This window comes from Mauremys reevesii, linkage group 2 (assembly GCF_016161935.1).
Source record: "Mauremys reevesii isolate NIE-2019 linkage group 2, ASM1616193v1, whole genome shotgun sequence".
In the NCBI taxonomy this organism is placed as follows: Eukaryota; Metazoa; Chordata; order Testudines; family Geoemydidae; genus Mauremys; species Mauremys reevesii.
Window position 1 is genome coordinate 156729883 of NC_052624.1, and position 22562 is coordinate 156752444.

Consider the following 22562-nt stretch of genomic DNA (forward strand, 5'->3'; position numbering starts at 1 on the left):
GGGAGGACAGCTAAAGGACATGGAGTTGGACGCAGAACTCTGGTATTTACATCTCTCAAATTCTGCATCAGAAATAACCACACTGCAGTGAAAGGGGGAAGTCACAGAGCTCTTGTCTTAGGCTTCAACGAGAGTGGAAGATTTTGATGCCCTCTGAGGCAAACATGGGCTCAAGCCTGCAAAACCTCTCTGATGCAGGTAGTTCCATTCATTTCAATGGGAACGTAAGATGACCCCATGTGATGAAGGCTTGCAGAATTGGGCTCTGTATGTGTAATTCATATGATTATCATCATTCATTGTTTGCATTGCAGTAACACCTATTGCCCTCCATCAGGAGCAGGACCGTCCTGTGCTAGGAGCTACACAAACACGTAATAACATGGATTTGTACAAGGGGAGGCATGGATTCTGTTCCTGGCTCTGCACTCGTCTGCTGGGTGACCTTGGACAAGTCACTTCCTCAGTTTCCCCCATCTGTAAAATGGAAATAATGATACGGACATCCTCTGTAAAGTACATATGGGAACTAGGTATTATTAAAGACACAATCCCTGCTACCATCATGTGTATTAATAACAGTGAAAGGTGTGAACAACTCTGCTATGTATAAAAACTACTAGAGCACTGGTCCAATATCCTTCCAGAACACTACGTGGAGCCCTCTAGTACGGAGGGGTAGCAGCATGGTCTAATAGAGAAAGCACTGTCCTCACAGTCAGGAGATTTAGGATTTAATCCTGGCTCTGTTTCAAAGCCTTGGGTAAGTCATTATTAACCCCCCCAACACACACACGCACACCTGTTTTTCTCTGTCTTTATTTAGATTGTAAGCTCAGCATCTCTCACTACATGTATGTACAGCACCTGGCACACCCCCAGACATTACCGTCAGACCAATAAAAATACTTATCCTGTACAAGTGTAAGGTGGCTGTGGATAATTATTGCAAAATGTTATAGTATTATTTGATGAGGGAAATACTGTTGTGAGTGGAATATCTAGCAATACATTTTGGGTTAGAAGGCCATTGGAAACAAGCATTAACAACTGCGGTGCAGGGTATTTTAGGGCATTGACCAGATGAGAAGAGAGCAGGAGTTGCCCTGTGCCAGGGCTGTTTTATGCTGAAAATGGGTGTGGCGGGGGAAAGAGGGCTGCATGGGTTTGGTTTCACATGGTGAAGAAGTGTCAGCTGGGCTCTCCTGAGCCTTTGTAAGAAATGCATGCTGTGCACACTAGCCAATCCCGCTGCTCAGTTCAGCTCTTCACGTCCTGGTGAACTGATCGCGTGGTTTCTATTTTACAAATGAGGAGATTGAGATGCTAAGAGGAAAGTCACTTGTCCGACATCACAAAGGGAACTAGTAGGAGAGCCAGGAATGGAACTCAAAGCCCAGATTTCTAGTCCCTTGCTCAAGCCACTAGACTAGAGACCTTCCCAGAGCTAGAAATACATCCCCAGAGGCCCAACTCCCAGACCCCTGTTCTAGCCACTAGATCCCACTACTTCTTCTGCTTTAATGCAAGAATTTCTGGGCTCTGTTCAAGTGCCCTGCTCTAACTACCTACAGGCACATACCAGAGCTATTCTAGAATCCAGGAGTCCTCACTTCCATTCTATCCGGCTTTAACCCATTAGACCCCATTCACCTCCCAGAGCAGAAATTAGAATCCAGGAGTCCTGTCCCCTAGCACCCTATTCTAACCCACTGAACCAAATGGAAACAAGGAGGGAGTAGGGAAATTAGGATTTGTTTTAGCTTTCTCCTTCTATGAACATTATTAATTTGACTACTCTTTTCTGGTGCAATGATATGCGGGTCCTAGAGATAGTGGTCATTGATAAGAAGCCTATTCCCAATAGCCATACTTGTCCAGATGTGTGCCTATCTCTATTCCTGATCAAGCCGCCTCAGGCAGAGATCTGGTGTGAGAAGCTGACACTATTATATTGGGACAGCTGCCCACAGCTACACTCTAACAATCTCAACCAATCAAGCACTTAAGGTTCTCTGTTCTTCAGAAACATTGCACCTCCATGCTGCCCATGGACCTTTCGAGTTTTATCACCTTACATCTCATAAATCATCTGTTAAATACCTTCCAACTCATGTAAATGTCTGTTGTTCTCTACTGGGCTGCTCAGGGCACAAATCAGTTTTGCAGTGCACGAGTCTTGCCTTGTCTGTGTAGCCGGTGTCAAGCCCACACACTTATCATATGTACCTATTAGCAATTAATTAATGATAATTGAGATTTATAAAGCACCTTCCCTCCTTTTGCAAACAGCTATGCAACCTGCTTCCAGGCAGTCATTGCACCTACCACTGCAAAGCAGCCGTCTCTGGGGCAGCATACAGCAACCGTGAATAAGTGACCTATCTAAGGCAGTCAGTGGCAGAGCCAGGAATGAAACCCAGATCTCCTGAGGCCCTGTCCTGTGCCTTAAGCACAAGGCTATCCTTCCCCGGGGAATCATTGTGAAGCCCATTTTTCATCTCATATGCAAATGCTGAGGCCCTGAGCCTTGTAGTCAGTCATTAAAGATTCTGTGGCACTTTCTGCCAGAACAAGGGTGTCAATAATCCTAGTGTCACGACTCATTTCTAACTCACATTCCAAATTCCTCCTGCTGGTCCAAATGGATACAACTTTGCTCCCTGTACTTGTTAAAAAGACTTTATTAAGGAGGCAGGCACAACCTACGATCCTAGGAAATACCACCCTGGATCAGACCAGTGGTCCATGTAATCCAATCTTCTGGCAGTGGCCAGCACCAGCTGCTTCACAGGAAAGTGTAAGATGGTGCAGAGTCCCTGCACTTGGCTATGCAGTTGCTGGAGGAAATTGTGTTGGTGATCCAGCAGTTGACACTCTCACCTTATTATTTATTTGTATTACCCTAACACCCAGAGGACCCAACCGATATCAGGATATCTTTGTACCTGGTGCTGGACTCACCTGGTAAGAGGCAGTCCCTTTCCAAAGATCTTACAGTCTATATAGACCAAGCATGGGAGGGAAGAAGTATTATCCCACTTTGCAGACAGAGATCCAAGGTATGGAGTGCAGCAGCTGGAGTCCATTCTGTTCTATTTAGGGTCTGACCACTTGCCCAACACTGTGATATCTGAGCAGGTCTCCCATCTAAGTAATGACTAGGGCCCTACCAAATTCATGGTCCATTTTGGTCAATACCACAGTCATAGGATTTTAAAAATCATAAATTTCATGATTTCGGCTATTTAAATGTGAAATTTCACAGTGTTGTAATTCTAGGGGTCCTGACCCAAAAAGGAGTTGGAGGGGTCACAAGGTTATTGTGTGTGTGGGGGGGGTGGTACTGCTACTCATACTTCTGCACTGCTGCTGACAGCGACTCTGCCTTCAGAGCTGAGCAGCTGGAGAGCAGCAGCTGCTGGCTGGGAGCCCAGCTCTGAAGACAGAGCCACCACCAGCAGCAGCGTGGAAGTAAGGATGGCATGGTATGGTATTGACACCCTTACTTCTGTGCGGCTGCCTGCTGAGCTGGGCCCTTGGTCAGCAGCTGCCACTATCCGGCTGCCTAACTCTGAAGGCAGCAGCACAGAAGTAAGGGTGGCATGGCATGGTATTGTCACTCTTACTTCTGTGCTGCTGCTGGCAGGGCGCTGCCTTCAGAGCTGGGCGCCCAACCAACAGCAGCCACTCTCCAGCCACCCAGCTCTGACGGCAGTGCAGAAGTAAGGGTGGAAATACCATGCCCCCACCTAAAATAACCTTGTGACTCCCCTGCAACTCCCTTTTGGCTCAGGACTCCAATTTAAGAAACACTGGTCTCCCCCATGAAATCTGTATAGTATAGGGTATGAGCATAGAAAAGACCAGATTTCCAGGGTGGGGGAGACCAGATTTCATAGTCCATGACATATTTTTCATGGCCATGAACTTGGTAGGGCCCTAGCAATGACCCAGACAAACCCTGCTAAGACTGTGGACCTTGCCAAAACTGCAGCACAAGGTGGTCTGGCTGCAGGCCCAGGGAAATACACCCACATCCTCACTGACTTTCAGGCTATCAAGCTTCGCAATGTAATTATAATCCTTCATCTCAGCATGGAGGCTACTTAAGCAGTCACAGAAGGCAGATGCGCCCCCATAGACAGGAAGAAGGCTGGAGGGGAAATGCAGTCTGGCTAAATATCAAGGTACAAATAGCAAAGGTACATGCAGAAATCATAGTCATAGAAACGTAGGGCTGGAAGTGACCTGCAGAGGTCATCTAGTCCAACCCTCCATCCCCAGTGAAGCCAATAACAAGGAGCATAAACTAGGGCAGGTAAAAATAGGACGACTAAGGGGAATTCTTAACAAATAGCCAAAGACATAAAAATAACAAAAAACAAGACTGGAAGAGGATCAGTGGGTCTGCTGTGCTGCCAGAGAGTAAAAGGAGAGATTAAGAGAGACTTCCCTATAAAGAGAGAGAGGAAAATATTGGGACTGTTTAATTTTGAGAGGAGATGAATAAGAGGGGCATGACAGATGCCCATGGAAGAGTGAATGATATGGAGAATGCAGATTGGGCGCTGCCGCTTGCCCTGCTTCATAGAGCAGGAACAAAGCTGTATGAAATGAAACGGAAATTTAAAGCTGCTAAAAGAAAATGCTTTTAAAAAAAAAAAAAACACAGCCCGGAATTAGCCTGCAGATAAGGATTTATCGAGGCCTGACATTTATATAACCACATATAACTGTATTAGATAGGATCCATTTCTTTTATAAAGGATATAAACCCTATGCTATGGGGTATAAAACAACTAACTACGTGTGGTGAAGAAGAAACTGACCCTATGGACATGCATATCTGCCCATTATGGGGGTCTTGCACCTTCCTCTGAAGCAGCTGGTACTGGCCAACATCAGGCTACTGATTTACCTGGATCACTGGTCTGATCCACAATGGCATTTCCTATGCTCATATGTTGTGTCTTTCTCACCTAGCACAGAAAGCCTTTCTTAACAAGTTAAACCATATCACAAAAGCCAAAAGAACAGAGGAACATGCGTATTCCAAAAAGAACATGCTCAGATGTTTAAGGATGATCACAGAGATAACAGATCCTTGATAGGTCAGCATGTTTCTCCTTAGTTGTTTAGCAATGCCACCTAGTGGCTGTTCTTCTAATTGACAACCTAACCGTGGAGCATGCATGCACCAATACTTCATGTTTGGCAGCTCCCTGAATCACTTATTGATCAATACAAGTGCCACTGGTTGTTATTATTTACAGTATCATCCCTAGAATCCCACGCATGATATTGAAGTGTCCTCCTGGAGCAGTTGAGGTTTGAAATGAGATGCATCGGGCACCAAGTCTAATCACCCAGGCTGCCTTAGGTCAATCCAGACTCGGATAAACTTTGAGAAGTAAAACCACACCATTAGCACATTCTGATAAACTTTCTGTAGCTGGGGGATACTGGACCAGGGGCCTCTGGGATTTCATCATTCCTCATTGGGAAACATCATCTAGTCCAACCCTAGCTGTTTTACCTGCCTTCATTAAAGAGTTGCAAGTTGACATGATCAGTGCTAGATGTCCTTCTGGAAAGATACTGCCTGTGTAATTCAGTGTGACTCCATTGGAAGTAGGATTTGCTCTAGCTGAGGCAGCCTGGCTGAATGGAGAGGGCATAGGACTGGGAATGAGGAAAAAGAGTCAGTGAGTGGCCCTGGGAAAATTACTTAAGGTGACATTTTCATGCCTGGGAGCCTAAAATTAATCACCAAAATCTACAGTTAGGCACCTAAATCAATGGCCTTATTTTCAGAGTTGCTGAGCTCCTGCAGCTCCTGTTGGTGTTGATGAGCCGGATCCAAACCTCATTGGAACCAAAGAGTATTTTTCCATTGGCTTCAGTAGCCTTTGAATCATGGCCGATGGTCCCATGAGAGCTTGAGCAAAGCTACTGAAAAATCAGGCCATTTGCTTATTGCTCCGGATGCCAGTGACAGCATGGCAAGGAACTAGCTACGCTACCAGCATTAGAAAGGAGACAGGCATTTGTGCATGGGCCAATGGAAGTCCCAGTGTTTGGTCTTAAATCCGCAGAGTCCATCCAGTCTTTCCCCTTGGACTTCATGTGATTTGGATACCCTGGTCCCTGCCACTTCCATAGCATTGCTGCTCCCAGCCCAGCCCAGAGTAGGACGGATTTACAAGAGAAGCAAATTCTGCCCCCTCAGTTACAACTTCAAACCCAAATGAAGTCAATGGGGTGTAATGGAATGATTGGCCCCAGGAATTTTGCAGATAAGTTTGCTCCTCTTGTGTGTGGATGAGGAATGCGATCTCTCATTATACACATGGACTGGAAGCTCTTTGGGGACAGGAACTAGATTTCCCATACCTGCGTGTACAGGGCCAAGTACAATGGGGACCTGATCCTTGATCTCAGCCTCTCGGTGATACTACTCATAACAACAGAACCCTTTATAAAAAAAAAGTGAAAAGCAATCTCTGCATCACTCCAACCTGTGAGAGTTTTCTTCTCTCCACTCCTCTCAACAGACTTCCCCACAATCACACCTCTCTCTCGCTCTCTCACACACAAACACCCCTCTGTAATTTTCATTAATTGTTCGCTATATAGGTATCTCCCTGCTGTATTAATAGGCAGCAGGTTTAAAACAAATAAAAGGAAGTATTTCTTCACACAACTCTCAGTCAACCTGTGGAACTCCTTGCTAGAGGATATTGTGAAGTCCAAGATCATAACAGGGTTCAAAAGAGAACTAGATAAATTCATGGAGGATAGGTCTAACAATGGCTATTAGCCAGGATGGGCAGGAATGGTATCCCTAGTCTCTGTTTGCCAGAAGTTGGAAATAAGAGACAGGGGATGGATCATTTGATGATTACCTGTTCTGTTCATTCCCTCGGGGGCACCTGGCACTGGCCACTGTCGGAAGACAGCATACTGGGCTAGATGGACCTTTGGTCTGACCCAGAAGGGACATTCTCATATGTTGCCTTCCAGTTAAGGAACTGACTTTAAATTCAACCCTTTGTCCGTATGTTCTTGGATGGTTGGCCTAGGGAGATCCGGTTACAGACTTCTCCAAAGGGGAGAAATTAAATCTGCATGCCAGAATTAGCACCCAGGAACTCTCCCGCCATAATATGCAAACACCTTCCTGATGCAGAGTTTCTGAGAAGAGTCAGAGAGCCTTTCGATAAATCCATTCAGCTCATTAAGAAGCTGGATACGTACCGGAGAGCATGAAAAAAAGAAGTTTCAGGGAAGATAATCAGTAGATCACTTTACAGATTGGGAACTGAAACACAGAGAAATTAAGTTATTTGCCCCAGGTCACACAGGGCATCTACCAGATCTAGGAATTGAAGCAAGGTCTCCTGAGACCATCCTTCCATCCCACTTACAAGGTATATTGTTTCATTACTGACCCAGGGCTGCTTTTGCTTATAGCAGCCACCCAACAGCTATGAAGAGGCTGCTCTGCAGCTCAAGATACCCATAGTGCAAAATGCTCTGGCCATTCCCCATCTTGCACCAGCACATCCCCTCGGATCTGCAGCAGACCCCTATGGCTGAGGCCATGAAGGCAGGGGAGGGGACAGTGGCCAGAAGTTGTGTAAGCCAGCATTGCTCATGTGCTGGAGGAATTTTCTCTGAGGCTGTTGTGGTTCCGTTACAGTCCAATACACTGCCAGAGTGGGGACCAGAATCTGGCCCGAAGTCTATACATCAAGACTGGATGTTTCTCTAAAAGATACATTCTAATTCACCCACAGGATACGGAGCTTGGTGCAGGAACCCCTGGGTGAAATGCAATGGTCTGTGTTATGCAGGAAGCTAATCAAAATGATCTCTTCTGAACATAAAATCTATGGGCCATATCCTCATCTGATATCAATCAAAAGGTGCACTGACTTTAGTGGAACAATGGATGATTTACACCAGCTGATGATCTGACTCCGTTGATTCCAATGGAGCTACATGGATTTACACCAGCTGGTATCCTGGCCCTGAAGCTCTGACTATCCAACCTTTTCCCTCCACCTTTCTGGGGTGTTTTTTACACTTTACATTTCCCAGCCTCCACCCACTAGAAACCTTTTCATTGCTCACAGCTGTGATCCTTGGGGTTAAAAGAAATTACTCACGAAAGGGCAGCCTCAGGTAGAAACCAGCACCATCAGAACAAAGCCAGGCTTCTGTGGGAGACAGAACCTCAAGGATTTATTGATGAGCAGCAGATCACAGCTCTGGCTCCGGGCCCACGCTTGCCGACATTAGCAAGAGATTTATTTATGGCAGCCTGGCTAAAAACAGGAGTGGGGTTTTTTTGTTTCCAAGAGCAGAGATGTTTAGGCAGAAAGATCTAATCTCCTCATAGCTCCCCGTGCAGATTAAAGAGCTTGCATAGACTTGAAAATTAACTCAGATTAAGATGAGTTGTGCATTTCAAGTGCAATAGCTATTCTGGAATAACTCCAGATATGGATGCTCTTATTCTGGAATAAAAGTAACTTGTTTCAGTTTAGCTGCTTCTTCTAGCACATGGCTTCTGTTGGCACGAACAATGAATTAGATGTTAGGTAAGTGATATAGCCACTCTTTCATGGCAGCAGCACCCAGAGATGTCAAGCACATCCATCCACCATCAAGATGACAAGGAGGGCAGGCTGTAACTAAATGGGACCCGCTGTTTGTTCTTGAGCTCCTCAGGGGCAGGCTGGGAGCTCAAAAATCCCCAATGATAAAGATGTAAATGTACCCACCCATGACCACAATGTATCCTGTTGTACCAAAGAAGGATCTTTAGGTTCAGATGGTTGTCGAGAGGGATATGCAAGATCTGATTTGGAGAGACTGGGGGACGCAGATCTGAGTTGTCAATCTGCCAGTAAATGGGCCATTGACCCAAAATATAGTCCTGCACCACCTGTTGCTGCTGTTCCTGAGAAAGATCATGTCTGAAGTACTATCTCAGAATGCTACTATTTCAGAAAAGGGGCATCTTGACTATAGCCAGCATTCAGTTTAATCCACTTAATCCAGAATAAGAGTGTCCACACATGGATGCAGTGACACCAATGGCCACAATTCCCACTAAGTCTCTGAGAAAGCCATTGGCAATCATCCATAATGCATTGGTGCTTGGATCGGTGCTGGGAATTCTGGGATACAAACCCAAAGGACATTGCTGTCAACTCAGCTGAGTGCAGTGCTAATGTAGAGGCAAGGCAAAGCCACACATCCTCCAACTTGAGTGCTCAGTAGACCTGGTTAGAACATTTGTTTTAAGTCCCTGAAAAAAATCTGATGAAACTAAACGCTGAATTTTTTTTTTGACTAAAATGGAAATGTTGTCTATGAAAATTTGCATTCATTTGAAGAGCCATTTCCTGTTGAAAAAAAATTACACTGGAAAATTTTCCATTTGTTCTAGTGCAGAGGGCAGATATGCTGTCTTAGGTTAACTACATCAAATTAACTATAGCTGATGCAACTCTCTTGTAAAGATCAGACCAGCCTGAAGGATTGGACCTGGTCTATCTGGATCAAGATTTCTTCAAGCAATTGTTCAGGGCAGCCAAAAAGGGATGGAGAGAAATGTAAGGATTCAGGAATAGTACCTGTGAAAGTGAGGGGCAAAGACAAGAAATTTAGAACCCAGGATAGATTGGGTATGCAATGTGCAAATCTCCCCATGCAGTTCAACCAATGCACTTTAATCATGATCTCTACCACTGATACTCCAGTCCCCACCCCACCACCTCGCTCTCTCTCACCCACATAAACACCCACCCACCCACACCTCTCTGTCTCTCTCACACACACACACACACACACACACACACACCCATCCATCTTGGTCAATATACCACCATTAACTTTGACACTCCAATCCTTGGTGCCCCCTACCAATGTGCCTCAGTTCTGACCTGGAATGCCCTGGCTGTTCTCGTCTCTCCTTAGAGCTCTCCTCAAGGTTGACCTCATGAGGCAAATGTCCTGATTAACGTGCACACCCCTCACTCTTCTGCAAGGAAGGAGCAGGATGACAACTCAATGAAGGGTTAGCAGCCACGAAACAATGATGCTCCAGATAATCAGGTGAGAGACAGACTTTCCCTTTAAGGATTTCCAGACTGGAACTGGCAGAGGAGACTGCGGAGCTAGCTGGCCTTGGCAGGGACTGGGTAGAGGAGCTAGCAAAGAGCCTGGCTGAGGGTACTGATCTGCCTGTTCTTGGCAGGGTGATTATTGGAAAGAATTGTACAACTATCCCAGCACCCCCTGCTCTTTCTACACATCTGAAAAGAGAATCTTCATGCCGTGCACCCTCCTCCCTGACACCTTGTTGGCACTCGTGCATTTGCAAAACAACCAGCTAACATAAGGCGAAGATAACCTGGGACATTAGACCAGAAAAAACTGCTGTCTGCATGACTCACTGTGCACCTAAGCTCTTTCAGCTGAACAAACAAAACCTCATCTCCTTTGGAGTGTGCCTGAAGAAACCACTTGTGGTAGAGAATAAATGTTTTAACAGACCAGGAGATCAAGAGGAAAGAAAACACACAATGCAAGAGGGTTTTTTTCTATCTGTTCCCCCATTCAGCTTTCTCTAAATGATTCAAGTTTTCCTTTGTTTATTCCAGGAAGACCCAATTACTAACATTTAGTTCCAACCATTGGAATATTTGAAACCTATTGTTCTGGGATCATTCACAGGGAAGTAGGCAGAGCAGCTGAAAGGACCTTCTCCTGTTCCATCTAGGGAGGACAGACTACCAACACTATTACCAAGGGTTGCTTAGCATGAGAAGGTTGCATTTCTCCCTTGCTCTGTGGCTGCAAGACATGTGAGTGAGAGCAGTTGCACCAAAGCATTAGAATCTGGCACATGTTCCGACCACATGGCAAGGTGAAAGAGGAGAGGAATCGCTGCTTTCCACGCAGCATTCGGTGCCCGGTGCTGTGGTCCTTTCTGAAGTTTTGGATGGTAATTAACCCTCAGAGCATTCACTACCAACACAAATGTTTCCAAGGCACATACTGAGCATGTAATAGTGAGACGTAGCATGAAGCTGAATGCAGAGAGGCTGAGAGGATAGAAAAAGAGAGTGTGATTGCCAGAGAGGCAGGGTTACCCTGACTTGCCCTGGCAATGAGGCTCAAAATAACACAGAGCAGCAGACAAGCCTCTGCATTCAAACCACAAGGGATTGGCGTTCTGGTGCAAAGCGTCATGGCTTTTAGAAAGGTCAAGGAAGACGTTGAGTAGGGGCAAGTTGGTTGATACTGGGGGACTCACAATGGGGCTACAACCAGCTTTTCACGTCTCAATCCAGCCCAGTTTGGTAATGATTGAGAGCTGATTCTCATCTGGAGTGAAACTCACCCCTTGGCAGAGAAGCTAGCACAAGAGCTAAGTCCCATTTAAACCTTATCTGGAGAGTTTAAGTGGTCATAGGCCTTGGGCCAGATCCTTAGCCAGCATAAATTAGCTTAACTCCACTGACTTCCAGTTGAAGATCTAGCCCACCCTGGTGGCCCTCTGCACTAGAAGGAATTGTACCCCTCATACCTAGTCAGTAGTCTTTGCTGGTAGGTTTCAGTCCAGTTCCTACTAGATAGAAGTCCATATCTCAGAAATGCTGATTGCTTTCTTCAGCATAGAAGTAATGGACAAAGTTTCCACTCTAATTGTACAACACAATTCATAAGAACGGCAATACTGGTCAGACCAATGATCCATCTATCCCAGTATCCTGTCTTCTGACTGTGGCCAGTGCCAGAAGCTTCAGAGGGAATGAACCAAAAATGGCAATTATCAAGTGGTCCATCCCCCGTCGTCCACTCCCAGCTTCTGCCTGTCAGAGGCTAGGGACACCCAGAGCACGGGGTTGCGTCCCTGACCATCTTGGCTAATAGCCATTGATGGACCTATCCTTCAGGAACGTATCTAATTATTTTTAACTCGATTACAACATCCTTCACAACATCCCCTGGCAATGAGTTCCACAGGTAGACTGTACCTTGTGTGAAGAAGCACTTCCTTTTGTTTGTTTCAAAATTCAAATCCCAGAGAAGTCCATGGGACTGTTTCCATTGGCTCCAATTTGGATCGGGTAACTGCCAGGGTCAGGGTGGAGGGACACGTAGGCAAAGTGGGGCTGTTCTGGTGAGAGGATATCAGCCATCTGTCTCCAGCACTTTCTGTTAGCCTGGTCTCTTTCAAAGCCAGTGAAGAGAGAATTCAATAGAGACGTCACTGATGTTCTGAATTAAAGTTTTCCAAACATGCATTTAATTTGGAATTAATGGGACAATTTTTCCTGTTAATTGAAAGAAAAAATGATTATTAAACACAGATTCACTGGGCTCTGACAACTAGGTAGTAAATATCCATCTAGCACATGGCTGCTAATTCCCAATAAATATGTTTCTTTCAATAACCAGCTGGTTTTAATTTAACAAACAAATAGCTGTCTGGTGAAATCTGAATTAACTGGGTGTTTGGAAATCTTAATGGAACATAGTCTCACTCCAGCCCCCACACCCACACACCCTCCCGACAGCCTGAGGATCCTTCCGACACAGCATGGGGATGGGAAAGGCCAACGTGGCTCTGCAATCTTTCCTTCTGGCCAATATATAAGCAGGGCTGAATGGCTCTTCAGTACCCATTCCAAGCCAAAAAAAAAACCCCACACGCCCCTTAATTACTTAGTACTGTGGTCTGCACAGCGCTTGCTGGTGGTGTGCAGAAAGCTGGCTGGCCACATAGTGCTGGTTCCCCCTCCTTTCCAGTGGTTAAATTACATTAAAGGAAGCGAATACATCCCTAATACGATTTTTGCACATGCAATTGCAGTACTTGGCACAGAGACATTATTTGATTGCTCTGGGCAAAGGAATAGGGGCAGAGCAATGGTGAATGGGAGGGGCCAGGTGATGAGTGAATGTCTCCTGGATGCCTTCCCAGTGTATCAAGATGCGATGCCCAGTATGAAAAGTCTGACCAAGGTTAAGCATCACTCCCCTGGCCATGGAAGCAGGAAGCACTGCTGCTGGGGATACAAACTGTGCTTTACTCCTTAGTCTTTGTTTTCCAATAATAATCATAAGGATCGTTACACTTTTCCTTTCTCTAACCCCTCCCTTGTGAGCCTCTCAAAGTGCTTTACAAACAATCAATTCCACCTCACGGCCATCCCCTCCCCCTATAAAGTCAGTCAGTATCATTATCCTCCTTATACAAATGGGGGAAACTGAGGCACAATAAGGGGGCCATGTCTGTGGCCGATCTAGGGATTTAACTGAGGAGCCTTGACTCCCTGGGCCCTTCCTCCCCTCTCCTTTTGTTTTTGGGGAGGAGAAAAAAAAACAGACTAGTCCCTCTCACGGAAGCAGCAGTAACTCCATAGACTGCCTCGGCTCTGTAGTCCCATTGTTTGCGGCTGTTCATTTATTTTTCTTTTCATTTAGCTGCCGGCTTTGCAGCACAGGCCTTATCACAGTGCGAGAGGCCGAAGAAATTTACTTCCAGTCATGAGGAGAGTGCAGCAATAAAGGCAATAAAGTGTCTCCATCAGCTGAACAGCTCTCTGCAGGGAAGGGGGAAAGTGGTCCAAATTATGCCTGATAGGAAACTTAGCACTCCACAGACTCCATCTAGAGTGCAATCACATTGCTACTGAATCAAGGCCTTTGTTTCCCATTAATGACCCTGTTGCATACAGTAGGTATTCTTGGCTGGTGCCGTTATGCCTCCAGGTTATTGTTTTAAATTTGAGTCATTACAACAAATTACTGTACTTAGCGCCCTTCACGACGTTCTATGGACGTGTGTTGTCACTCAGGCATCTCCATTAGAGTTTATATTTGGAGCTGGTGAAAAAACACAGGCTACACCCCCATACACATGTACACTCCACCACACAGACACATGCAATGCAGTCATGGTACATTCATCATGGTTTGCAAGAGTATGCTGGGGACATGATATTCCGCCCACCCAAAACACAAGCAACCAACCAACAGCTCCTGCCCTTGTGCTGTGTCTGTCTGACCTCGTTTGTCAGGTTGTGGCAAGGGCCGGAGCCAGCAGAAAGGGATGGGTAAATCATTAGTAATTTGCATTTCATTCAAGGATCTCAAAGCACTTTCCAAATTATACTTTATCCCTTCTTAGGATCTTCCTGCCCACTTCTGTAACAGGAATATCAGGCTTTCATATTACAATTTTCATCCTTGTTATTTGTGCAGCAGCAGCATGTAGGAGCCACAAGAGCCTATTATGCTAGGTGCTGTACAAACAGAACATTAGCCTCTCAAGGTGCTTCACAAAGGAGAGCAGTATCCTTATCCCCATTTAACAGATGGGGACACTGAGGCAGAGCAACTTGCCGGACCTGCCACAACAGGGTCAGGAATAGAAACTAGGTCTCCTGAGTCTCAGTGCAGAGCTCTATCCATGAGGCAGTGCTGCCTTGGAGATAATGGGGTGTCTGAGCATTAAAACATTAAACATTAAAAGCATTAAAATATTAAACATTAAAACATTAAAAGACTTCACAGCACCCCCTTGCCAAAGGGCAGTGTTAATCCCTGTTTTAGAAAGGAGAATTTAGGCAGAGAGAGATTAAATGACTTACCCAAGATCACAGGGGGAGTCAGTGGCAGAGCTTGGAAGAGAGCCCAGGCATCTTGACTCCCTGTCCCATGCGGAGTCTTCTAGACCAAAATTGCCAAAGCCAATTTCCATGTCTAATTCACTAGTTGATGGGCTGCTTGATTCTTTGAAGCTTAAGCAAAATAAACATGCATAAGGTTAGACCTGGAAGATACAGTTGCTGTCAAACTGGGCACAGCCAGGCTCCTGTAGCCTGCACCGTCTCTGCCTCCCCAGTCCACTTCTGCTCAGAGAATGTCAGCAGATTAAATGAATACACAAGACCTTGCCAAACATCATGCAAACCTGTTTAATCAGAAAATTGCCTCTTGACCAGTCTGGGCCTTCCCAGCTGTCAGGAGGATCCCTGCCTTTGTGAAAGGGTCACAGCAGCGCGTTGTTAAATATTTCTTTATTAAATCCGAGTGTCACGGATACAGTCTCAGCCTGTTTGCTTGTTGCAGAGAACAAGCCGTGACCTGCAAGGTCCTGGAGCTGTGACACCTAAGTGAGACTGAATTGCAGGCACTGCAAAGAGAAGTGATGATCAGATGCAAGGTTACACATCCTCCCGCAGACCCTCCTCCCCCGCTGGCGTAAACTCTCCACACTTTCCTCTCTCGCTAGGCCTCTGTGGGCAGGATTCCCTTGCATGCAAATGAACCAAGTCAAAGTCAAGCAACCTCGCCACTGCTAAGCTGCCCAAATAACAGTACAGTCACGTGCATTTAGTAACTATTGTGAATATTGTGTTGTATGTCCCCATTAATGAAAATATATATGTTACCTAATAAGAGCAATGGGAGCTGCCCCGTTGAGAACAGGGTGGGAGCCCAGTGCATGAGAGCTACTATTGGGGCTAGAGTTTGCTGAGTAAGTTATGCTGGCCTCTAGCTAGGCACTGAGGAGTTCTCTGCCTGCGATAAGCTCCTAAAGCAGAGGGTTAGACTTTCCAGAATAAACAATGTTCTCTTTGGAAAACTGAGTCTTGTGATTAAGGGTGTAACACTAGCAACTAGAAACTGCACCAGGTTGGCAGAATGGCCCAACTGGGGCCTTTACAGCTCTAGATTCTAACAGCCTCACTGGGACCTGATATTTGGCTGGTTTGTTCCTGGACACACATAACACCCTCCTCATTGGTGGAAGACCAAGTCCCCCTTCTCCTGGCTCTACAGGAGGCCAGAGTTCCCTTCCTGCTCCTCCACTAGGTAGAATCTGCCTGACACACTCTGCCAGCTCTGGGCAACCTTGCTGGGCAGGCTGGGGAGCAAGGAGAGCAACCTACATAATGCTGGGAGCCTGAGACTTCCAGAGTGATGGTGGGTGACACGGGCAGCGGCAGGAGGCTGTTTGGTGTGGATAACGTGCCTGGGGATGCCGTGTGAACTGAGGGCAGAGGGTGGCTGGATCTTGAGCAGAAGCTCAGAGCAGAGGGGCAGTTTGTAATATCTACAGTAAGATTAATGGAAACACAATGTGAAGTGTGAGAGATCCTTCAAACAGATAAGAGCCCTGGCAAACAAAGGATGTAGCAGCCCACCCTTAGAGTCAGCCTAATATATTGCGCACACGGAGAAGCCCTCATTATTATCATCATCATCATCATCTTCATTTCTGGGTACATGTGACTCAGGCTTGGTTTCTGTATGTAACCCATGCTAATACAATGTAGTGCTTTGTCCCCCTCCAGCCTACTTCTAAAGATAGACAGGTCTGCTGCTGCCTGGGAGAGAGGCTTTTCAGATGGTGGAAGCTTCTGCTTTTAGACCCAGAGATCCCAGGTTCAATCCCATCCAACAACCCCCACGGCCCCTGTCACCCAAGGGGCATTGCTAGCTGTGGGCAGCAGGATGCCTTTAGAACCCCTCAAGAGGAGCTACACATTACTGTTCACATTTGCTTACAGCAGTTTAGTCTAGCATCTAGCACATGGCACTCTGAACTCTTGGGTTCTTCTCTTGCTAGCTCTGGCACCGATTCAGTGTGTGAGCCCACCCCCATGACTGGACCCTCTGTGCACTTCATTTTACTCCTCTGGAAAAAACATGTAAAGGAGTTTTTACTCTACATCTCCTCAGACATTGAAGGAGATACATTATTGGCCAGATCCTCAGCTGGCGCAAATAAGAGTTGCTCCAAGGCCTGGTCCTACATAAGTGCAAACCAATGTATACATCCCAGTGGTATGTGCACACCAACACCCTACGCAAAACACACCTTTGGAAATGTTCCCAATTGACAGATTGTGCTGCCTGGCCACAATAATTCATGTATCTACAGCATAGCAAATTTTCAAAACCTGGTATCTGGTGGAGGGCCCCAGACTTTAATTATATCTTATTTCACAGCTGCAGTCAATTCCTGCTACAGCTTAATAACCAGGTTGCATGAGCCGTGAACATTTTTTTGTTAATTTTCCTCAGGAAAATTGAGTTACTACCACCATTTTGGCAGAAATGCTTATCATAACAATTATGACAAAGTGGTAAGAAATTGAAAACATCTGCAACAACAAACTTTAGGACAGAGTGATTGTCAGTCAGTCTAGAAGAGGCTTGAAATGTGCTTTTCAGGGCAGGTAGGTGCCTTTGGATTTTCTTTTCTCACTGAACAATGGAAAATGTATTTCAGATGAAACATCATTTGAGATGAGTTTGACCTGCAGATAAATGAGGGCATTCTCTCCTCGATGCTTTTGCATAAATCTGACATGTTTATTAAAAGTCATGCAACACTGTGAGATAGTTTAGGACAGAAAGAGAAGCCAACCATAGGTAGGAAAGGTGGATTTGTGGTTAAGGCAATTGACTGAGACTCAGGAGATTTGAACTCAATTCCTGGCTCACTTCGGGCAAAATTTTCCAAAAGGGCTCAAGTGATATAGTGCTCTAAGTTACATTATTTTCCAAAGTGATTTAGAAACTTAATTTCCAATGAGATTTTGGCTCCTAATAGGACTTAAGCACCTAAATCAATTAGGCACTTTTGAAAGTTTTATCCTTCATCTCTGTGCTTCTGTTCCCTCACACTTTGCCTGTTATGTCTATTTAGATTGCAAAGTCTTTGGGGACAGGGGCTCTCTTATTATAGGTATATCCAGCACAGTACAATGAGGTGCCAATTTTGGTTGGGGCTTCTAGGCCCCTTATTTATAGCAATACAGCATGGAGGCATTGGAACACAGTAATGGCTTTATTGTAAAACAATAAATAAATAAGAAGCCATTTGAACCATGCTAGAGCACTGATTCTGCACTAAGTCAGAGGCAGAGTCCTACTGAATCCGACATTTTTTCAACTTCTTTCATCAAAATTCTGATGGGCCAAAAATTTCAACCAACTCTATTGGGCTGAAAAAAAATAAGTAGGGAAAGTAAAATTCACAGAAATGTTGAAAACAGAAAATATTTTTATATTGACTTTTCATCAAAATTTGGAGCTTAAATGAATATTTGTAAAAATTTGAAGAATTTTCACCACCTCTAGATCCAACCACCTGTGGAGGCTAGCCATTAACCCTAAAGTTAAAGTCTTGGGGGTGGAACTGGCATTTATTGTTGTTTCCTGTGTGTTTGCACAGTTCCTAGCACAATCAGGCTTTGATCCCTGTCTGGGTACTACTTTAAGGCATTCTTCAGAATATTTGGCAATGGCAAATCACATTTCCAAAGGCTAGCTTTCCAAAGACTGGCTACAGTTTGGTAAGGAAGATAATGAGGTATCATTGACATATCATTTCTGCTACTACTTTCAGTATAAACTTCTCAGTTAGATACTTATTTAATGACTTCAGCACTCCCTTTCAGCTTTCTGAGCCAGACCCAGCAGGACTAACTTGCAGGAAAATCTTAAATCACAATAACTGCATCCTCACAAACTGCACATACCTATATAAACCTGTCTGGGCCTCTTATCACTGCTGGTCTCTCATTGCGAGTCGGAGTGCTGTGAGGTGCAGGGCTGAACCGCACCTTCATACCACCATCTGAGTTCTGCAAGGTGCCAACAGTTGTAAAACTCATTAATAGATGGTTATTTTAATGAATTCACTGCAAATGGGATTCAAATGAACTTAAATAGCAAAGACTCCGATTGATCAAAACAAATCACCCAAGACAAAAAAGAAAACAGGATGAGGCAGAGGTGTGATTTTGAAGGCGTGATTTTCATAATTTATTTCCCCCACTCTCATTGTGAGATGATTCAGTGAAAAGTCACATTTTGATTTTGTTGGTTAAGAGACCTGAGGTGTTTAACCACCATGAGATGTTCTGCATCTAGCATCCTTAAGTTGCAGGCACCATGACATGAAGCCGCTTCACACACAGCCTCCCAGAAACAGCTACTAAATGCTCGTCAAACAAAAGAGGAGTGTGCTTTTGTCAGTTTCAAGCTCAGATATGAGAGAGACAAGGAGGGGGAAGTGATACTTTTTATTGGACCAACTTCTGTTGGTGAGAGACAAGCTTTCGAGCTAAAACACAGCTCATCTTCAGATCAAATGTGAGGCAGCCCACGGGGCAGAGATGGAGGGCTGAGAGTAAGGTCTTGTCTGCTTGGGAAAGTGAATTTAAACCCATATACTTATACCAGTATAACCACCCCCACTCCTTGTAGATGTTCTTGTTCTGGTTTAAGTGTAAACCCCTCCCCAGGCAGGCATGCTCAGTCCAAGCACAAGCACATATGATATACAGCTGTATCTACACCTGTATAACCAGATCAGTATAGCTACAGTGGTAGAACAGGTAAAATATTCCCATGTAGGAAAGGCCTAAGATGGTCCCTGTCCTGAAGAGTAGACAATCTCATATTCTATGTACAATAGGGCCCAGATCTCAGGATCATTAGGCATTACCATAATACAAATAGAAATGAATAGATAAATACATAGAACCCAGGTGTCCTGACTCATCTATTCTCACCTCTGTCACTGGCTCACTATGTAACCTTGGGAAAGTCACTGTACCTCTCTCTCTCTCTACTCCACTTGTAAAATGGAGTTAACAAGGATTTGATTATTATGCTTGGTCAATGGATTCTTTGAGATCCTTGGGTAAAAGATAACAGGTAAATTCAGAACATTTTTAAAAGACTAAGTCAAGAAATTTTCAGCAACTAGCTTCCCATTCCCGCCCCCCAAAAAACTTATGAAAAATGCTTATTCTGTTTGATTTTTTTTCTATTCATTTTGTTAGCTTTCCTTTTGCATGAAAACTGGAAGTCTTCTGGGAAAAGAATCTTTTTTAAAAAAAATCATTAAAAAAATACTATTTCTTGACTGTCTCTAATAACTAACACTCCCTTCCTTGTGGAGAAGGGAGGTTTACTTCCTACTGATGCCCCTACATATATCTTGCCTTTGATGCAGCATGTTTAGGGGGGGTGGGGGTTAAACCACTATTAAATTGGGACATTTAGTCATTGGGCCTGTGCTTTAGTTACACTGTGCCACACCTTGCAGTCTTTGTTCATGTGAACTTCCATGGATCTCAGAGGGGATAGATCTACTTCCCATATGGAGATGGGAGCCAGATGAGCCTCTAGCACCATTCCTCAGACCTATGGATCTTCTATGAACATAAGGGATCAAATTCTGACCTCTGCTCAGCCCCATGCCAGCAGTGGATCCAGCCCTCTGTGGGAATCCTTGTGTGGTGTGGTGCTACCATAGAGGCTTCTGTGCCACCCCATTGGTGCCAACAATGTAGGAACATGTTGGGATAACAGGTGTGGAAGGCAGGATGCCCCATCAACTAAGTGATCACCCTGCCAGCGGAACCCTTGGCACTGGCAGAAGCTGACAAAGTTGAGTATCCCACAGGCTAGTCTACTTTATGCCAGGGCCCAGCCCCAGAATCAAGGGGGCATAATGCCACCTCTCCCACCCCATTCCCAAGCTATGCCAAGTGCAGGTGGACAGAGCCCAGGATTGAGACCAGGAAGAGGAGTGACAGTGCAAGGGGATGCACATTTCCTTTTCATTCTGCCAAATATCTGTCCAGCCTCACCAAATCTCCCTGCAAGAGGACACAGTGGCAAGAGGTCACAGTTGGGACTCAGTGCATCATAACTAAGTAAACTGGTGGGTGTAACCAGTTCATGGGCTCTCTATTATAATGTTTTAAAGCTGCCTCTGAGGAAAAATTCAAAGCCAGACTTCCTGGGCAGAGAGGCAGAAATGAAGAAAAGCAAAACTGAAGAGTGAAAGATTCTCTCTACGCTTTGCACCCAGTGGCCTAACAAGAGCTAGTCAAGGATGGGAACTCTCCAGAGTGCTGAAACACAGCAAAGGATTCTATAGTCTGGAGTATTTATTAGTCTCAGAAAAGAGCAATTCTATAACTTGGCCCAGGATCAGTGAAGCTGGTGATCACAGAGAGATTTCAAAGGGATTCACTGAGAACAGAAGGGCCTGTGTCCTCTCTGCTCCACTGACATTTGTATTAAAACTCAATGCCTAAAGTAATCCGCATTTCATTATTATGGGGCTTTATTTTGACAAGTGCTGAACACACTCTGATTTCCTGCTGTGATCAGTGCTCACAGCCTCCTGGCATTAGCTGATAGTAATAAAATGAATAAATAATTACCTTAAATGTAAACAAAGCCTTTTTCATCCCAAGATCCCCTAAGAACCACAGACCGGATCCAAAGCCCATTACAGTTAATGGGAGTCTTTCCACCCATTCCAGTGGGGTGTGGCTCAAGTGACCCTCAGCTGGTGTAAATTGACATCATTCCATTGAAGTCAATAGCAATTTACACCAGTTGATTATCTGGCCCCATATGCATATAAGAATCATTTTGCCCCTGCTATGGAAGACCATTGTGCAGCACCTAGTACTAGAGTGTAGGAGTTGCAGGAAGGGATATTTTGTCCCAGCCCCTACCCTTTCAAAAAAATTCCATCGGGCCTATTCTATGAAGGTTGCTGTACTGAACCATCATCAATCATCATCATCATGAGATGACTTGCACTCACAATCCCTGGCCTAGGAGAGCAATGCCTGAGCCATCCAACCACCACCCACTTTTCTATTCATAGCAGACAGTCTTACTTGAAAGACCAACATGGAACTTCATACAACAGCCTCTAACTAATATGGGGGCAAGCAAGAATTTTTTCTTGCAGACAGATTATTTCAGAATTGCCTTTGGCAGATTTTCCTATACCTTTTTTCTGAAGTGGCTGGTACTGGCCAATGTCAGACAGGATACTGCACTAGATGGATCTCTGCTCCAATCTAATGTGGCAATTCCTATTTAGCGACCTTGGGGAAACGGAGACAGAACTGACCTTGCTTGGATTTGAATTCATGATTGCAAAGAAGTCTAAGTGTTTCATAACTTTTGCTTTGGACACTCAAGCCATATCCCCCAGCATCGTATAATTTCCAGACAGCCTTGAGGAAGAGGATAAAATTCACAAATCACATCCAGAACAACTACACAATGCAAGGGAGCCCTGACAAAAATAGCTGACAAAAGGCACAGCTAGGGTGGAAGGTGCTTGACTACGTCACCTGTTTTTACCATACTTCCAGTCTGAGACCTAGGCATAGATTTTTGAAGGTATTTAGCTGCCTAATTTCCATTTACTTCAGGGGGAGTTAGGCACCTAAATACTTTAAAAATCTGGGCCCTAGTCTCCACTAGAAAAGGATTGGCTGGTATAACAACTATACTAATAGAGCTGTACTGGCAAATGCTCCTAGTGTAGACGCAGCTTTATACTACAAAGTGCTCTTATTATTATAGCTTATACCAGTGCCAGGAATGAAAGAGAGCAAGAGCATTTTTTTGCTGCTATAACTGTGGCTTCCCTAGGACACTTGCCTGTATAAAAATATTGTTAGAAA